At 32.2% G+C, this 16,914-nt stretch overlaps 1 long non-coding RNA gene across 4 annotated transcripts in view; it reads right to left on the minus strand.

Moving 5' to 3' along the window:
* LOC134366828 (uncharacterized) overlaps nucleotides 1–7,201 on the minus strand; it is a 323,891-nt gene extending 316,690 nt beyond the window's left edge. For 3 of the 4 annotated variants that reach the window (XR_010022367.1, XR_010022369.1, XR_010022366.1), the window contains exon 1: nucleotides 6,935–7,071. This is a non-coding gene — a long non-coding RNA (uncharacterized LOC134366828). Of the gene's footprint in view, nucleotides 1–6,934; nucleotides 7,072–7,120 lie in introns of those variants that run through there. The other variant, XR_010022368.1, reaches the window with a different exon arrangement.
* Nucleotides 7,202–16,914: the final 9,713 nt, after the last annotated feature.

Raw genomic sequence — 16,914 nt, forward strand, 5'->3', positions numbered from 1 at the left:
TATCAGAAGCCGTACTCTGCAGTAGAAACAGACTTCATAAAATTAGTCCAGTTTTGTCACCAAACAAACACCAGACAAATGGCAGCACCAAGCCAGCTGGGGGATAAATGTCCATGTTTCTTATCTTATATTATGCAACATGTCCACTTCTTAACAACAAAAAAAGTTATGAGACATTGAAAGAAACAGGAATGTGTGACACATATAAAGGACAAAAGGCAAACATCAGACACTGCCTTTGAGGGAACCCAGATGTTGGACTAGCAGACAGATGTTACAACAGCTATTATGAATATGTTCAGAGAACAAAAGAAAACCATGTTTTGAAATTTAAAGAGATATACTATTAGCAATGACACATCAAATACAGAATATTAATAAACACTTAGAAGTTCTTATTTTGAGAAAGTACTAAATTGAAATTCTGAAGCAGAAAACTACGATTAACAAAATTAAAAATTCACTGGATGACTACAAAAGGAAATTTGAGATGACAAAGAAAAATTACCAAACTTGAACATAAATCAATAGAAATCATGCAATTGGAAAAACAGAAGGGAAAAGGAATGAGGAAACATGAAAAGAGCCTCAGATAAATTCGGGACACAATCAAGAATACCAATATACACATAACTAAGTACCAGAAAGAGGCAAGAGAGAATAGGATAGAACATATATTCAAAGAAACAATAGCTAAAAACCTCCGAGAATTCAATGAAAAACACTAATCTACACACCTAAGAACCCAATGAATTTCCAAGAAGTTAAATGCAAAGAGATTCACTTCAAGAGATATCACAGTCAATATGCTGAAAGCCAAAAATGAAGAGAAAATATTGAAAGCAGGAAGAGAGAAGTAAATCAGCACATAGAAGTGTTCATGGGTAAGGCCAGCAGATTATTTTTCATCAGAAACGCTGCCAGAATGCACTGGCATGACATATTCAAAGTGCTGAAAGAAAAAAGAAACTGTCAACCAAGATGCCTGTTTCCAGCAAGGCCATCTTTTAAAATGAAGGAAAAATTAAAACTTTCACAGATAAATAAAAACAAAGAATTTATTGTTAATATCCTGCAATGTAAGAAATGTTAAATGAAGTTCTTCAGCCGGAGAGGAGTGATAGTAGACAGCAGGTAGAATCTATATGGAAAAAAAATTAAGATCTCCAATAATAGTAATTGTGTAGGTAACGATTAAACAAAGCATAGTGACTTACTGAGGTTCCTTTCTACTCATAACTGACTTAAAGGACAATCGCACAAAACAATATAAAAGAAATTGTATTTTGGTCATATAGCATATATCAATGTAATATATTTGACAATAAGCACATGATAAAGGGGCTTTTGAATGAAACTACATAGGAGTAAGAAATTAAGACCAGATGGTAACACAAATTCACAGAAAACAAATGAAAAAATTCAGAAGTGGTACATAAGTTTAATACAAAACCAAATGAACTCTACAAATATAATTCACTCTCCTTTCTTCTACCTTCTTCAATGGACATTAGATTGTATACAGCAATAAACATAAACGTATTTTGGGGTGTGTAACATACAAAAACATATGAATAAAAAACAGCATGAAAATGAGGGAGTTTAATGGTAGTAAATATTCTGGATCCTACTGGATGGATGTATAGAATGGATGTATAGATTAATTTCGTGTAAATCTCAGAAGTGGTGGACCAATGAGTACAAAACTATGCTCTCTGTCCTAAGTTAATCATTGGGCAGTATATGCCTGTATTGAATCAACACACCGTACCCCACAAATATGTAAAACTAAATGTTCAAATTTTAAAAATAGTGTAAATCCAAACTAGATTCTGATAAAATTTATACTGTAAGTCACAGAGAAAACATTAAGATAATAACCTGAAAGCATGATGGAAATTATTAAAGAAATTAAAATGGTACACAGAAAAAGTCTACTTAATAAAAGGAAGTAAATGTGGAGACAAGGAAAAAATAGTCATAAGTCATATAGAAAACAAAACCAAAATAAAGTCAGACACAAATCCAACCATATCAAGCACAATATTAAATGTGAAAGGATTAAGCAATACCAGCAAAGGAAAAGATTGTCGGACTAGATAAAAGAACATATAACTCCATGCTGTCTACATGGGACACATTATATTCAAAGTTGCAAATATGCTGAAAGTAAAAGAATGGAAGAAGCACCATACAATGAACCACTCTGAGAAAGCTGGAGTGGCAGAACAGAATATGTAGGCACAAAATCAGGCAAAAAATCAACAATTATATGCAAGATGTGAACAACATCATAAAATAAGAAGGCCCAAAAGACACCTGTATAATACTCCATCCCACAATTGCAGAATAAACATCCTTTGCATGTATACATGGAACATTTCCAGTGCAGACCTCATACTAGGCCGTAGAAAAAACCTCAACAGAGTAAAAGTACCAAAATGCAACAAAGTATGTTTTCTAGCACAACACACTGAAATTACAAATCAACAACAGACAGAAATTTGGAAAATTTTAAACATGTAAAAATTAAACCACATTGTACAACATAAAAAATATGTCAAAAAAGAATTCAAATGAAAAGTTAGAACATTAAAAATAGAACTAATTTTGCTAAGCAAAATGTTAAGTAATATTTTAAATATAAAATATGATTTATAAACTTCATTGAAATGTTAGATGAAGATCTACACATTTAACTGAATATTCAAGTTTCTCATTTAAAAAAATAATGGAAAATTTCCACAAGACATTTAAATAAAATATAGGACAAAAAGACCACAAAGAAAAGGGGGATAAATGGAATTTCCCTGTTAGGAGGTTGCATTTATATAAACTGCTATTTTCTTAATTCTATGTAGACCAAGATAAGTAAAGGATTCATTTGCCAAACTCTATTTCAACCAGTAAACATAACTCACAACACAAACAGACATAGGTAACATTTTGGTTACTAATGTAGCTTAAAAATTACCACAAAACTTATATCCTATAATATATTCCAAACTTACTTGTCTGTCTTACACTATGCTATACCTCAATAATGTACCCCCACCACATGATCCATACCTGGCACATGTTGGCAACTGGAGAAACATTTAGGCAATCAATGAAAACATTTAAGTGCAGTACATTAAGCAGAAAAAGACAGAAGAGATGCACTCTTCAGAAGATTACTTGCCTTTAAAGAAAATTTACCTTATTGTTATAAAGATTAGGTTAACTTGGTATCAGAGGAAAAACAACTAAACGTCTACCAGGCTAACCATTCGCTGAGAAAAAACTAGGAAAACTTGAAGACATTAGAGATATTATTTGAAGGCACTACAAACGCAAGGAAGCAAACATTTGAAGAGAAAAGATCTCAGAAGAGAAGCCCAGGGCATGACATCCAAGTTTGGTAACTCTTTTTTACTCAAAATATATGAGAACTCAAATGAGGTGATTACGAAGCCAAGACGCTAAGCAAAAAGGTGTAGTTTAGAAACTAAACAGCTGAGCAGAGCTTCCAGCAGTCTCAAAAGCTCAGCTCAGAGGACACAGGCAGAGCTAACGGTGAACCAAAGAGAAAAGTTCTGAAAGACACCCAAGGGTTCATTTGGCATCCCTGAGGGATTATGCCGTAAATGTCAATACCAACCAGAAATAGAACAAACCTCACAAAACCTGACATCCAGTTCAAAAGGACTAATTCTCTGAGATGAACTATGAGATGAACTTTGTGCCTGCTGACTGCCTCTCAGAAGCAAAAGCAAATGCTCACTAAAAGAAGTAATATTAATTCAACTTTCTAATTATTTCTATTGTATTTCACACAGAAAATAAACATATGATTAAAAAAATACATATACGCAAAAGCCTAAATGTGGGGAAAGGATAAGCATCACGATTGTGATTCATTCAGTCCATTTATTGGCGATAACTATGACAGAAAAAATAATGACTCGTGCATACCTGTACAATTTAGAGTGACAGCGAGATATCACTGCTCACCTATTAGAGGAGCTACAATTAAAAACACTGACCACAAACATCTCTGAAAGAACACCTCTCATATGATTCAGCCATTCCACTTCTTGAAGTTGATCCAAGAAAAAAAGAAATTGCAGATCCATCAACAGACTCATACAGGAATGTGCATAGCATGGCAAAGGAGGGAGGGCTTGGGCGGAATTACGAGAGGAAAGTCCAAAAGTACACTAGGAAATCTGGGGAGAGGGATAAATATGCTCATAATCTTAGCTGTGGTGATGGTTTCTCTCTCACACACACCAAAATATATAGCGTTTATTTTAATTTGTGCAGTTTATTTTAAATCAATTACACCTCATTTAAGCTCTTAATAATTGTGTGGTACATACCAAAATACATGTCTAATGGAAAATTTAGGGCATTAATGTAACATATGAAATCGTGCAAATTTAAGATTTAAAAATATTTTTTCATAAAATTAAAAAATAAATCAGGAATTTAAACCAAAATTTTTAGCATGAAAAACTAAAGTTAACATCAATTAATGAAACCGAAAACAAACAAAAAAAAGACAAATGCACGAATTTTCTCTTTTTTTTGGTGAAAGAATAAAAATGTGATGAATCCCTGGCAACAATGATCAAGGTGATAAAAAAGAAGACGCACATTATCAACAGCAGGAATTTACAAGGAATCATCATTAGGATACTGAACACATGTGCACTACGTTATGAGCAGATTTGTGCCAATAAATTTGAAATTCATGAAATGATAAAATTAAAAAAAATAGCAAAATAGTTAAACTAGGAAATCTCAAGGATTCTTTATTCAGTAAACTGCATCTTTATAGGGAAACTTTCCTACAAATGAATTCCAAGTCTTCCATCTAGAATTCCTGATTTTTCCCGTATTTGAGAATTAAATAACATCCAATATTTCACAACCTCTTAATAGGAGAGAAACAGCAAAAACCGCCCAAAATGTTTTATAGGACCCTTTAAAATTGACACCAAACTGATAAAGACATCATATGAAAAAAATCAAAGGTCTGTATTCCTCAGAATAAACATAAAAATTTAAGTGGAATTAAAACTTTACGTTTAACAAACAGAATTCGAAGACACTACAACTACAATGCACCATGAACAAGCTGGATTTAGTACAGGAAGGCTGTTCTTGTTGGTTTCACACTTTCAAATCAAACATCTTTGACAAACAAACAAAATCAGGTCACTATGACAGCAGATACAGAAAAGTCATTCGATAAAATTTATCTCCTACAAATGAGGGTTTTTTCTCCTTAAAACAACCCCCCCAAACCTAGAAAACTACAGCACATATAATAAGTGGTGAAATATTGAAAAACTTCTCCTTCATATCAAAATAGAGACAAGGATGTCTACTACCACCAGTTCTATTTAGTCAGGGAAATCATGCAAGAAAAGAAAGAAAAAAAGCATGAAGTTTGGAAACAATGAAATGAGCCCCGCCATTATCCACTGCATAATTATCCCTGCAGAGAATCTAAAAGCAACTTCTAGATAATGCAGTAGAATTAATAAATGAATTTATCAAGATTGATGAATACCGTACAGTTAAACAAGACACATTTTTCAGAGAATAGGAATTCTTAAAACATTTTTCATACACATCATAAAAAAGAGCAGAATAACCACACTGCACAAGGTTATACTTTGAAGATTTTTCTATATGCTTATCAGATAAAATTTGAGTCACTATAACTCTAAAGATTGCTATCATTTTTTCTGATATCATGAAAATAGAGATACTAACATATAAAATAAACATTTATAGAACACTTGACATTTAATCCAAGGGCAACAATAAAAAGATCATTCTTTGTGCAAATTTTCCTACAGTCTTTTGTTTAATGATCTCACTGACTAGTTAGACATCGGCTTCTTTAAAGTGAATCACAATCACTTTTTTTCTTATTTCTTAAACTTGTTTTTTTTTTTTTTTCTTATTTCTTTCGTTTCTATTTTCTAGTTCTGCATTTCAGCTTGAGTTCTTAACTGTTTCTGTAGTACATTCTGTACTACTAAAAGGAAAAATAAAGCAAATGTTAGTTGTTTAGAAAACAATCACTAGTTTAGTCCTAAAAGGCAGTATTATTTTTAAGTAGGTAAAAAAATACTTTGCTAATGCTAAATTAATTTCTAAAACACCAGTACTATTTTATACTCCCCTGATATTCTGTTATCAAGATAAAGAAACATCTTGTAATTTATTTAATTTGTACTAATTATTAAGCATATTTTAAGAGTTAATTAAAATTTATGCTTATTTTGTGTAAATTGTTTGATGTCTCTTATTATTACATTTTCACTTTATAATTCAAAATTATTTTAAACACCAAAAATTTTATATATTGAACTTGTGCGTATACTCTTCTCACTTTCACTTATGTTCTGTATTTTTGCCTGTTAGTGAATCAACTCCTATGTGTGCTATATTTAATCTATTTCATACACGAAATATGATTTGACAAAGCAAATATTTTGCTATAGGTAATACAAGTGTCACTTCATTATTCTTTATAAAAAGTTTTCATTCCTTCCCACATATTTTCTCATGCATGACAATATCAGCAACACATGAGCAATCATAAAAACAACTTTTAGGTTTTTCTTGGGAATGTGCTTAAATTATTTTATTTTGTATATAATTTGTAGATATTTATCCATTTAAATAAAAATGAGATGTTTCTCCATTGGAGCTTTTCCTTTGCTTTTGCTGTGTTTTGTAGTGATTGTCAGTCAAAACATGTTTTATTTTCATTTACATAAATGGAATCCTTAGATTGACACCATAGGTGCTGGAATTTTTGAATTTTTTTTATTAAACTATATGTTAGGCATCTGTATGAAATATACAGAATATCAGTGAAGTGAGCAAATGTATACCAAGTGAAAACGTCTGAGAAATAAAGATACATTACCTATCCCAGAGGGACGATTGGAAAGACGGCTTCCTTCGAGACAGAATCCATGCAGAACGGGAGAAAACGGAGCAGAATCTTCCCAGTGCTGAAAGAAAAAATAAAACCGTCAGCACAGAATTCTACATGAGGCAACATTATCCTTTCAAACTGAGAGTTAAATAGGACATGGCCACATAAACAAACCTGAGACAATCTGTGGCGGGACAACCTGTACTTTGCGTTGTTAAATGAAGTCCTTCTGGCTGCTGGAAGCGACCCGTGATGGGAACTGAGAATCTCGGGAATCCGTGAAGAGCACCCGGCGCGAGGGCCACGACGGCGCCCTCCGCTGGTGGCAGTTGGTAATGGCGGGTGATAGAATTTCTGCCCAGGAATTTGTGTAATGTCACAACTGCCCGCATTGTATGGGTGACCAGAGGCACTAAGCTTTCTCCAGAGTCCAGACAAGGGGCCATAAACCCTACTCTTGAAGGAAGGATGTGGCAAAAAACGGGTGGGTGTATTTTTAAATTGCCTCAAATAAAAATAAAATGAAGGAATTTAAATTGAAAAATAAAAAAGTTTCAATAATCCCAAAAGTAGACACGGAAGGAGGAATAGACAAATAAAAAGTGATAAAAAAAAAAATCAATAAAAAAGACTGGCAAAATGGCCAACTTTAAATCAAACAATATTAATATAAACATGAATTTTTTAAAAGTCTAAACATTTCAATTAAAATGCAGAGTTTTTCAGATTAGGAAGAAATAAGTCCCAATTATATGCTACATGAGAGGCAATTACATGGAAAGGCACAGTAAGGTTGAAAGTAACAGTACAGACGATAACATACCACGTAAAATTAAGCATAAGACAACCGGAACTGGTAGAGTAATGCCAAACAAAGTAGACTTTCCGGAAAGGAAGGTAACTAGAAGTAGAGAACACTGTCTTATGATTAAAGAATCCATTAATCAAAAATGGAAGAAAGACATTATTTATATAAGAAATATCAGTACAGAATCTGGAAACAGACAAAATATAAGCATTTACATGCCAATAAATTTGAAATTCTTTGAAATGTAGAAGTCCAAGTAAACCCACCTTAAAGAAAAATAAAACTGAGAAGGTCTGCATAGTCTTAAGTTTGTAAAATAATTACACTTATGATGGAAAACCTTCCTCTAAGTGAGTCCCATGCTCTGGTGATTGAATTGGTGAATTTTCCTCTACAGTTGAGAAATACATGACACTAATCTTACACAAGACAATGCAGAGAATAGAAACAGCAGGCATCGCCTCCAAATCTTTTAACTTTACACTGAACTGACTACATAAAAGGAAAATGATAGAGTTATATCTTTAATGACCAAATGGAAATAAAAAGTTAGTTTGACAAACTGAATCCAAAGTTATATCAAGTCTGATACACCATGAAAACCTTGGGTTTTATCCCAGAATTGATTCTTGTTGGATTAACACTTTGAAATCAAATGACTTCAATAAAACAAAGGAATATATAATAATGTTATGATTATTACAATAGATGCAAAATATTGACACAACTTATCTCCCACTTAAGATTAGTAAAAAACCCATAAAGCTGCAGCAAGTGTCATAATCAGTGATGAAATATTCACATCTTCTTCTGTGATCAGGAATGAGGAAAGGATTCCTACTATCACCAGTTCCACTCAATATGTATTTAGGGCAATAATACAAGAACAAGAAAAAGAAATACATAAGGACTGGAAAAGAAGAAATGAAACTGCCCTTATTCACATATTGAATGTGTATATTTCTACACTAACATCAATCTATATGTCACAACTAGAATGAATCAGTGAATATAGCAAGATTATTGATTACCTGGTTACAAAACAAATTGTAACTGTAATTCCAAATACCAGCAACAAATAATTAAATTAATTTTATTAAAATTACCATTTACAACTCCATCAACATTTCTCGAACTCTTAGGTAAAATTTTAATGAAAGCTTGGCGAAATCATCACACAGCAAACTACAGGGAATTATTGAGGGGAATTCATGGAGATATGAATAACTGGAATGGTTAACAACATTTATTAATGGAAGATTTGGGTTTTTTAAGGCAATCAATTCTTCCCACTTTGAAGCATACGCAATCCTATTCAATGTAAACCCAGGTCAAATCCCAACAGTAACTCAGCATGTCTTGTAAATACTTTAATTTAAAAAATGGGCTAATGTAGAGTAACATGTTGGGAAACGATTAATTAGGCCAGTTCCGAAAACTGCGGATTCCTGAAACTGGTGTTCAACTACGAACTGTATGGACCGTTGATGAAGATGTTCTACTTGGAAATTAAAGATAGGGTGGCTGGCGGCTTGTGACACTTACACTTTATATTATATCTGAGCTGATATGATTCCATTGCTTAAGAGTATTTGGGTATCTGATAACCTACCTACTGGATTTTCTTTCCTTTTTATTTTCATTATTTTTTTTTTTAATTTAGAAAACTTTTTTAAAAATGATGACATACTGAATTTGAATATGTATGAATATATATGAATTTGATTGTATATAGAATTTTCTTATAGCATATTATTCAACAGTGCATCTTTTAAACCATGGAGAGGGTTTTCATTTTTATGATGATTTTTAAATGGCATGCTTATCCAAGGGTGGACATTTATCGACAAGTGTGCTTCCCTGTAAATGAGAGGCAGACACATTCAAAATCATCACAATCAGATTCTCGAATTTGCGTTAAGTGTTGTAATTGAGATCTAATCTGGCCCAGGTCACAACTAATCATTTTTTTCATTTCTCCAGTATGTAATCACAAACAAATGAAGCATTGTGTTTTTAAAAAGTATTTCTGAAAGCTGGATCTTTTTATTCACTATATTCCTCACTTTCAAAATAAGCTCAAAGGTCCAGTGATTTTAATGTCGCCTACATGGTTTTCTGCACTTCACTATGACCCTATCATACAGTCTAACATAAAAGCATTTTTCTCTTTTTAAATTTTAAATGTTTAGATTTTAAAAGTTCTTACGACAAAGAAGCAATAAGTATATGAGGTGATGGATGTTAATGAGTCTGATTTGGTCATTCCACAACGTATACATGTATCAAAACATTACATTGTACCCCATGAATACATGCAATTATTATTTGTCAATTTAAAATAAAACAGTTTCGTTCTTCAAGTTCTCTGCCTCAACTAGCAGGCCGAGCAAGCTGTCCCTGGAGTGTAGTACTGTAACTGCTTCCCCCGATAGCCTAAGGTTTCTGTCTCCCCAAGTCTGCTCCCATAAGCAGGCTATATCCGGAGTAGAAAACTGTGACCGTCTTCCTAGGCTAGGCCAGATGACAATCTTATCCCTAGAAAAATGACACCCTGCTGTCTCTCGGCGCTGACGCCATTTCTCGGCTCAGGCAGGCAGGTCTGCATGTTGCTTGCTAACAAAATCTTCTCTTCTTCCTTTACCTGTCTAGTGTCTCTTTCCTCAGCGACCTTACACAAAGTACTAAAACTTGAAGTGTTTGTAGAGACATAGCTTTTAATAATGGCAGAGAGACTTTATAGCCCAACCATGCTACTGAGAAATACTGGGAAAGCTGGAAACTTCAAAAACATATGTTTAAAGGCACCTTAAAGCCAAGGAAATAAATATTTGAAAAGACAGGGTCACAATTAGAAGAGAATCCCAGGTGGTGAGACCCAAACCTGGTACCCTTTTACTCCCAAGACTTTTGCTAACTCAAAGGACATGACTGAGAAGTACAGATGCTAAGAAGTAAACTGGAGCTGAGAAGCTAAGCAGCTGACCAGGGCTTTCAGCAGTTTTACCATCCCAAAAGACACAGATTGCACCTAAGTGTGCACCAATGAAGAGAGGTTCTCAAAAACAACCCAGAGGTCCATTTGACATCCTGGAGGGGCTAAGACCTAAATGTCGATATGAACTCGAAAGAGATCATTCCTGACAAAACCTGAGACTCAGCTTCTCAGTTCCTGACTGCTATGAGTTAAACTGCTTCCATGTTAACTGCCTCTCAGAAGCAAAATTAAATGCTCGCTGGCTTCAAATTACTTTCATAATATTTCATACAGGTGATACAATTTGCAATTTAAAAAGAACCATACATGCAAAATATGAATAAGAGGGAAAGAATTAGCATCAGGCCTTTGATCCATTTTCTCCATTTATTGGGATGCCTGGGAAAGAAAGGACAATGACTTAATTATGCCCACGTACTTTAGAGGGACAGTGAGATACCACTGCATACCTATTAAGAGAACCACAATTAAAAATACTGACCATCATTTTGTACACATGAAACTTATAAAGGAAAATACAGTGCTGACCACTGCAAGTGCTGCAAGGATGTACAGCAACTACAAGTCTCATGTACTGCTGGTTGGGTGTACAATAGTATAAGCATATTGCCAAACACTGACATTTTCCAAAATAACTTAAAGGTACACCAATCATACAATTTCATTTATTGAAGTTTATCCAGGAAGAATGAAATTATGTATATATACAAAGACACAAGAATGTTTATTTCTAAGGAAAGGGGTGGGTACACAGGCAGAAATAAGAAGGGGGAAATGAAAAGATACAGAAGAAACCTTGGACATGTGAGAGAGAGATTTACATTTTCTTAATCGTGAATATGGTTCTACAAATATACACACATTTCAATACTTGTTAATTTAATACTTGTTAATAAAGTAACTTTTTACTTGTTAAATTCAATACTTGTTAGCTTAATAAATATGGATTATTTTAAGTCAATTATATCTCCATGAATCTGTTATAAAATGCATGTAAATTATACGAAAGTACATGTCTAAAGGAACTTATACACCATTTCAAAGCAGCAGAGGAAATCTAGAGAATTTAAGATCTGATAATCAGCCTCAAGAAGATGAAATTTTAAAAAAGAGTAATTTAGTAACAAAAAAAAATAGAAACAAAACGGTAACATTAAGATCTAGAAAAGAAATTTTGAACAAAATTACAGAGAAGATAAACTAATTCAACAGTTGGTTTTCATTTTTGTAAGAGTTCAAAAAAGTAAACTCATGGCACAACTGGTTAAGAAAAAAAGAAGGCTACCGTTAGCAATACCAGGAATGTAGAAAGTATCGTTAACTACAGATTCTGGAGACATAAACATAATACTATAAGCAAATTCATTTTAATACATTTGAAATGACACAAAATGATGAAATTCAGACAAGCACACATAATATATAAGAAAAAACTTTAGGAACTATAAATAGTTCGATATCAACTAAGTAAATTTTGTCTAATCAAAATCCTTCCTAAAAATAATTTCCATGCCCTGGTGCCCTAAGCCATAAACATTTCCATAAAATCAATTGAGAAAGAAATAAAATCAGTCTTGCAGGAGTTCTTCTACAGAAAACAAAGAGTAAAAGCACTTCCCAAAATGTTCTATGAGACCTATATAAACTTTACACCAATCTACTAGGGACAATATGTGGAAGGATAAACTTATCTCTGATAGAAAACAGCAATCATAAAAATTACTGTGATATTTGTACATTTATCATTAACTTACAAAAGCTAAAATAAACAAACAAACAACAACAACAGAAAACTTATTTCTGGGCTTGCTGGTCAGCTCAGTTGGTTAGAGCACAGTGTTAGAAAACCGAGGTCAAGGGTTTGGATCCCCATATCGGGCAGCTGAAAAAAGGAAAATAAAAAACAAAAAGCTTTTTTGTGAGAAATGGATTCCCAAGACACATCAAATATCATGTATCTTACAGCACTGTTCATATGACAGGGAAATCTGGGTTTAATCCAAGACTGAATTATTGTAGATTTAACACTTAGAAATCAAACAACTTTAAAAAACCAAAGGAACAAAAATGTGTCACATCACAATAGATAGAAAAACTATTTGACAAAACTTATCACTCACTTATTATTAAAAAAACAACTCGGAGAATTAAGAATAACATGATTAGTGGTGAAATATTGAGAATCTTCCCCCGGAGATCAAGAGTGATAAAAGGATACCTACTATCACCAGTTCAGTCAACATTTTATAGAGTTCCTAGCCAGGGCAATAATGCAAGAAAAAAAAAAAGAGCATGATCGTGTTTGGAAACTAAAAGGAACCTGTAGGTCATATATTAATATTTCTTAGAGAATTTATCGAATTTGTTAGATTACATTCAGTTAAACACAAACATATTCTTCTAAGAATATCAGTCCTTACAAAACTTTTGTTACACATTACCAAAAATGGCACAAAAAGTCTACATAATAATGCCATATTTTTTGTATATACTTATCAGATAAAACTTGAGAGTTTATTATAATCCTGAATATTATCATTATTTTCTGACATTATGGTAACAGAGGTTCTAATCTTTAAGATAATTTACAATACATTCGAAATTTAATACAAGTGGAATTATAAAAGAGAATTTTTGTGACAATTTTACCTATAGTTTCTTGTTTAATGATTTCACTAACTAACTAGAGTTCAGCTTCTTTTCAATAGCTCACAATTCATTTAAATTAATTTCTCCACATATCGTTTTTCTATTTTTTTCTTAAAATTTTTCCTTTTTACCTGTTGTTAAAAATCTCTATATAGGCTTACCTTCTTAAGCTATCCTGTACTACTCTGAAATAAAAGCTGTGTAGGTTTTTCAAAAAAGTTATTAATAAGAAGTCATCATGTGACTGTTTAAATCTCTTACTGCATACAAATATGGCATATGCTGAAAGTAAAATTTTCAAAAAATTGCTAATGCAGACGCCTTTTAAGAAGTGATTATAAGGTGATATCTCAGAGTGGTTTTGATTTGCATTTCCCTGATGAATAGTGATGTTGAGCATTTTTCATATACCTGTTGGTCATTTGTATGTCTTTCTCTGAGAACTGTCTATTCAGTTTCTTTGCCCATTTTTTAACTGGGTATTTGTTTTTTGCTGTAAAGTGGTCTTTGCTCTTTGTATAGTCTGGATATTAATCCCTTGTCAGATGCACGTTTTGCAAATATTTCTCATTGATCAACAGACACAAAGAATTATCACATATTGTAACAATGAATAAGCTAACTATACTGATCTAACCACCACACATTCTACACAATTATTGAAAATCAACGTTGTACTGCACATGTATGTACAATAGCAAATAGAAATAAATAAAAAAAGAAAATTTAAAAAAGAAGTGGTTATGATTGGCACTGCAGTTTGTACACAAGTATACACATGCATTTAAACAAACCATATATTTACATTTTTGTACTCAAGTTTGTAAGTAAATTACAACTTGCTTTATTGTTATTAGCAACATGTCTTGGAGATATATTCGGTAAACATTTAATACCGAAACGAGTGTAAAAGCTGCACGGTATTAATAGAATAGACATAGGATAAGTTATTTTTAAAATAGCAGTTTGGCTGTTTTGCTCTTTTTACTTTTTCAAAATTGAGGTAAAATTTTCATAGTTAAATTAACCAACACAAAGTGATGAATACAGTGATTTTTTTTGCCTTTTTGTAGCATATGCATAAGTAGCCTTTTGTACCATATGTGTGTAGTAGTTTTTGTGCACGTGTGTAACTTTCTCAGAGAGTCCTTCAAGGAAAATTAATATGTCAACCCGTAGGTAAGTTAACAATTGAACAACAACCAAAAAAATACTTTTCAGTACCATTTTATACTCTATCAGTAATCTGTTATCAAGATAAAAAGGGTATCCTGTTACTTAAAATTTTTACACTAAGCATTCAACATATTTAATACACTAATGGCCCATTTATATTTATTCTCCTTACATCCTTGGATGCAAATTACTAATTCTGTTTGATTTTTTTTTTTGGCAGCGGGCCAATATGCACATTTGAACTCATGACTTTGGTGTTATAACACCATGCTTTAACCAAAGGAGCTAACTGGGCCCACCCAACTAACTCTATTTTTTAAAGTCTATTATTTCATAATTACTTGAATATCCAAACTATAAATTAAGCCTCCCTTTTTTCTCTCTATCTTGTTCTTTATATATATAGAAAGAGAGACAGAAAGGGAGAGAGAAGAGAGGTGCTTAATTCATAAAAGTATTTATAACATATATTGTATATATACACCCATATATAAACTCTTGTTATGTTCATTTATATTCTATGTATCACATGTTCCTTAATTGATTGTGACATTTTAGTATATTTAAATAAATAATTTTTCATAAAGAACATATTTTGCCAAAGCAAAATGTATTGTATATTATATAACTATATTAGACATAAAATATTTGCTGTAGTAAATATAAGTATCACTATCAGGATATTTTGGCTATCATACAATATCAAGTCCAGGATACTTAATGATCACATTATAAGTTGTAGCAACAAACTTTTTCGATATTTTGCTTGTGAATGTGCTTCAATTATTTTAATTGATATATATCTATGCAGGCATTCTTACATATTTAAGTAAGAAATCATTTTTTCTATTTGGTGCTTTTCATGCAGACTTATTGCTTACGATTTTTTTTTGCTCTTTTTGATTAGGTTATTTTCTTATATAAATAGAATAATTTTCAGTGGTAAAATAACTAGTTATATTTTGAAATATTTAATAATAAATTATACATTGGACATCTATATAAAATATAAAGTACATTAGTGAACTGAACAAATGTCTATACACCAAAAAATTCAAATCCATCTGTGCTTGGCACATTTTTGAGGGGAATAGTAAAGTGCTTTTGAAGGGAGAATTCTCACAATTAGCTGATTACTCTAGTAGGCCGGTAGGCTAGTTTCTCTTATAATTATACCCTCCTGCTTTTGTGATTTAAGGTGAATACTGACCAACCTTTTTTCATTCCCAAATCTACTTTGGACAAGTGTATCCGTTATAGTTATTTCATTTAATGTTATATAAACTAATAAAATAAGAGCAAACAAAAAATAAATAAAAGAAATAAGCACACAATACATTCCCAGGAAAAATGATTTAAATGGTGACTGTCTTCTCAACAAAATTCATGGAAAACAAAAGTAAATGGGGAAGCACCCCTCCAATGACAAAAGAAAAGATAGAACTTTCAACCAATATTATATATTCAGCAAAATTATCCTTCCTAATTTAGAGGGAAATCAGGCATAGATACATAACAGAATCTGAAACAATATGTCGCTGGCTGACCAGTAATAACAGTCATGCTAAGGAAAATTCTTTACGCTAAAGGGAGAGAATACCTGAAGAAAAACATTTGGATAAATTTAAAACGGCAAAATTTCAAATATTTTTGAAAGACAACTGATTCTTTAAAGCACAATGATAAATGTTATTGTAAATGAATATTATATAAGAAGAACATAAAGGAAAGGGTGAATATATGAAATTGTAGTATTATGAAGTTACATTTCTAAAAAGTGATTCTATTTAACTCTACATGGACCATGAAAAATAAATAATTCAAATGCTAATCCTTGAATCACTGAATCTAATGCAAAAAGTTAGGTAATATCCTAATTAGTATTACTGCGGAATAAATTAGCACAAAATTTATCCTCCATAATAATACCCACATTTACATGTCTATATTCTTACTAGGTTGTTCCTCAATAACATAATTCCAGCACATTGTCTATACCTGGGATGTGTCTAAAACTAAAGTCACATTAATAAGATGAATGAAATAATTACATTAAGAGAATTAAACAAATGAAGCTCCCCCCCCCAAAAAAAGATCCGCTGCTTCTAAAGGTAATTTAGCTAAAAAATATTGCTGGATATCTATGGCAGAGAAGATATAGTCAACGTCTTCTCCCCATATTTTACCCGAAGGTCAACTAAAAAATCTGGATATTATATATAAAACAAACGTAAAACTGTAGGTGGAGAGAATTCAAAACTACTAGGGAACTCAGGACCCAAGGAACAATAAGATGGTAAGTTCCCTTTTGTTTTGTTTTGCTTTGTTTTGCATCAT

The sequence above is a fragment of the Cynocephalus volans genome, chromosome X (genome assembly GCF_027409185.1).
Source record: "Cynocephalus volans isolate mCynVol1 chromosome X, mCynVol1.pri, whole genome shotgun sequence".
NCBI lineage: Eukaryota > Metazoa > Chordata > Mammalia > Dermoptera > Cynocephalidae > Cynocephalus > Cynocephalus volans.